A 4,346-nucleotide genomic window follows, 5' to 3' on the forward strand; every position below is an offset into this window, starting at 1 on the left:
CCCTGTTGTACCAGGTGCTTGGGAGGTGGAGGCAGAAGGAGCTAGAAGTTCAAGGCCATCCTCAGCTAGGTGGTGAGTTTGAGGTCAGCCCAGGCCAAGCCCTGGCTCAAAAACAGACCAAGCTAGAAGAGCAGATGTATAAAATAAACTTCACTATAGAATTCTTTTAAAATGCCAACCATGCTAGGGAAGAAAAACAAAATCAAAAACCAAAACATTGTCAAGACTACACAACGAGGCCGGTAGAGTGGATCAGTGGGCAAGGGCATTGGCCACCAAGCTTGACTTCAACCAGAACCCACATGATGGAGACGACCCAGGTCCTCAAGCTATCCTCAGAGCGCTGCATGTGTGTTGCAGCAAGTACATGTATATCCAAATCCATCCATGTATACCACCACAGACCAAATAATCAAAGGCAAGATATTAAGATAAATGAAGACTACAGAACTAAATGTTAAGGAAAAACTCTCAATAAAAGACGAGTTTTAAAGTCTCAAGGGCTGTGAAGACAGCTCCGTGGGTAAAGTGCTGTAAATAGGTACGAGCTTGAAAACCCGATGGCCAGAATAGCTCCCGGGTGCTCGCTGAACCCCAAACCAAAGAACAATAGAGGAAAATATTCAGCGTAGAGCTCCAGTTTGTACACGCATGAGAGAGCACACTCGTACACACATACACAAGTGTTCTCTCTTCAAATCACTAAAAATGGTATGCCATTGTCTTGGATGTGTATTTATGAGCTACAATGTAACGTTCTGGTTCTCAGGTCAGAATAAGGAGCACACATACCCCACACCCTCACCATTTCTTTATGGTGAGCACAGTCTTCTTCTAGCTACATCAGGGCATGCAATACACTATTGTTGAGCATTTGATCTAGTGTTCCAGAAAGCACAAGCGGACTCGCCCGATCCAGGAGGACTGGGGACCCACTGACCGACCTCCCCCAACCCCTCCACACTGTCTCTGTGAACCACCACACCTGCTCCATCTCCAGGAGATCCAATGTATTCAAACTTCCTTGTATGAATAAAGTCAGTCTTGGTATTTTTCTTTCTGGGCCTGGTTTATTTCACTTGACATAATAACATCCTCCAAGTTCATTGATGTCGTCATAGATGACAGGATTTTAACCCTTTTGTGGCTGTCCACTGGTGACATTTAGGTTGATCCCATGTCCTGACTGTTGTGAAGAGGTTGCTATAAACTGTAATTTTTTTTTTAATTCTTTGGAGGCCTACCACCCAGCTCCCAAGCAAATACACTGAGACTCACTCTTACTTATGAATGTCCAGCCTTAGCTTGGTTTGTTTCTAGCCTGCTTTCCTAACTTAAATTATCCTGCTTCTCTTTAACTATGTTTTGCCTCTGGGCTTTTTACCTTTTTTTATTCTGTGTCTTTCTTTCCCTCTTCCGTAGCTGGCTGTGCAGCTGGGTGGTTGGCCCCTAGCATCCTCCTCTCCTTATTCTTTTCTTGCTCCTTCCCTTTTCCTCAAGCCTAGATTTGTCCTCCTATTTATTCTCTCTGCCTGGCAGCCCCACTTAGCCCTCTCCTGTCGAGTTATTGGCCATTAAGCTCTTTATGAGACCAATCAGGTGTTTTAGGCAGGCAAAGAAACACAGCTTCACAGAGTTAAACAAATGCAACATAAAAGAATGCAACACATCTTTACATCATTAAACAAATATTTCACAGCATCACAGCATAAATGAATGTAACACATATTGAACTAATAGTCCACAACATTTTCTTTTACTATTTTCAATCTCAAACTTTATGTCTTTACTCAATTTTGAACTCATCATTTTTGTTTTATGTGTGTGCAAATGTGAGTGTCTGCCAAAGAGGCCAGAAGAGGATGCTGGATGCCCCAGAATTGTAGTTACAGGCGATCCAGCGCTATCTGACATAGATACTGGGAACCGAACTTGGATCCTCTTGAAGAGCAGCAAGTGCTCTTAACCACTGCGCTATACCCCAGCCCTATATTTTCTCTACGGAGCTTGAAAAGCTTCAAGCCTCACACACTCTAGGTCAGCAAATCTTAACCAGTGGGTTGTGACTCCTTGGGGGGGGGATGGAATAACCCTTTCACGGGGGTCGCATATCTGATGTCCTGCATATCAGACATTTACATTATGCTTCATAACAGTATCAAGATTACAGTTATGAGGTAGCAATGAAATAATTTTATGGTTGGGGGGTCACCACAAGATTGAGAACTGTGTTAAAGGGTTGCAGCATTAGGAAGGTTGAGAACACTGTCTTACATCATCTCCTGTCCCAGAGCCCCACTCCCCATTTCTGGTATAGTCAGGGGGCCGTTGTCAGGCCTGAATTTGTGCTGTCAGATGCAAGATTTGCAAGCATCTTTTCAGAACCCTGATGGAACAAACTTGGAGAGCAAACTGCAATTTCCCCACGAAGAAGAAAGTGGCCTTCTATCCCAGTGGAGAGTTCCTTCCACAAAAGACAGCATCATGCAGGAATGGTACCCGGGCAGATAGAGTGCTTGACACTCAAGGGTGGGGAACTGAGCTCAGATCCCCAGACCCAAGTAAAGCCTGCACTCGTCTCTAATCCTAGCACACATCTGTAACACCATCCTACAAAGAGAAGGAAGGTGAAGAAGGAAAATCCCTGCCTCTGCTGACCCCGCGCATGAAGCAGGCAACAGGATCCTGTCTCATAGAATATGGATGACAAGGACCGACAAACACCTCAAGTTGCCCTCTGACGTCCACATGTGTTCCATGGCACACACATACACAAAAGCTTTGATTGAAAAACAACCATAATTCTTGCCTTTGTCTAGAAACAGAGGATGGGTGGTCCCCACCCTCCCTGAGTACCCTCGGGACATCTTGTCTGCAGGCCTACCCAAAAGCCATCTTATTTGAGCTATCTCTTCCCTCTTAATTGCATAATTTTTCTTTATTTAAAAATTACTAAAAAAAGAGAGAGGAGTTGAGTCATCGAGATTCATTTTTCTAAGCGCCTTTTGTTGGTGCAAATACGCGTTTTTTTTCAGTCTTGTCTCTGGTACTGCCGAAAGCATTATTAAGTCTACCATTCTTTGGGGCTTGTGAACTGCCCGTGACTATGTTATTCTGCCTACTTTTTTGTCTCTGAGACATTATCGTAGGAATGGCAAGCTCTTCCAGAATTTGTCTATGACTATAAAGTCATTGGGACACCAGCAGAAGAAGCTGACCTCTGTACCAGCCGGTTATCATTTGGTCTTCTTGGAAACCCTTTAATCCCAGCCCTTCTCCTCAGAGCGGTGAAGGCCTCCACTGTAAAACAGCGAACACTTAGGAGTCCCCTGTCGATCTGCTCCTTGAAGAGTTGCTTCGTTTCTCCCGCACAGAAAGAGTCTTTAGATCCGCTGCCGCAAAGGACTCCGAGAGGTCGTCTGTACCAACTGGCAGAGAGGGCCGGGCTTCAAATAATGAAAACGGATGGTCGTTACTGCAGCTCTCGAAATTTTTATGGGACAGATGTTTCTCCCCAAGAGAACTGCGTGTCGCCTTCAAGAGCACCTTTGCTGAATGAAGATCTATAAAGCCAGCGAACTGATCAATACTCCTTTAACTTCGAGAACACTGGACCGATGTCTGGACCCAGGCAAAAGGTTAAAATAATGAGTATGACTCTCGACAGTAAGGCTCCACCCCACGAGGAAGCCTCCCATGTGTCAGAGATCACCTTAGTGTGAACAGAAAAGGAACTCCTGGTCCAGTCCCTTTCACTAATATCTTCATTCCACTGGGCCACACACCTAGCGATGCTGGGCAGCACCCAAATTCCCCCAAATTATCCTTTATTTGTCAGATACATAATGAAGTTTTGTATTCTTTTTTCCATTTCTGAATTTTGCTTTGGAAGTCCAGAATAATAGATACTGTATAGAGAATAGACTAATGGTTGGCCAAAGACTCACAGGAGTAGGGCCAGTGAAGAGGTAGGGAGAGAAAGAGAAGTAAAGCTACCTCCCTCCAGGATTCTGGAATTCTCGCAGGGCTGATCTTGGTGGTTCCGTACCTGTGCCCTCTTTTTCACTCAAAATCCCCCTATTCTATTATCTCCGGTGTCTGTAAAGAGGACACAAGATCTCCTTCCTCTTAATTTCTTTCTAAGTTTCTATTACATTTTATTCGTGTGAGGTGTGTATGTGTCCACCATGGCACTCATGCGGAGGTCGGAGGCCATCTTGCTGAGTCTGCACTCCCCTTCTGTTTTTTTGTTTTGTTTTGTTTTGTTTTGATTTTTCGAGATAGGGTTTCTCCGTAGCTTTTTGGTTCCTGTCCTGGAACTAGCTCTTGTAGACCAGGCTGGCCTC

The sequence above is a fragment of the Microtus ochrogaster genome, chromosome 4 (assembly GCF_000317375.1).
Source record: "Microtus ochrogaster isolate Prairie Vole_2 chromosome 4, MicOch1.0, whole genome shotgun sequence".
Lineage (NCBI taxonomy): Eukaryota > Metazoa > Chordata > Mammalia > Rodentia > Cricetidae > Microtus > Microtus ochrogaster.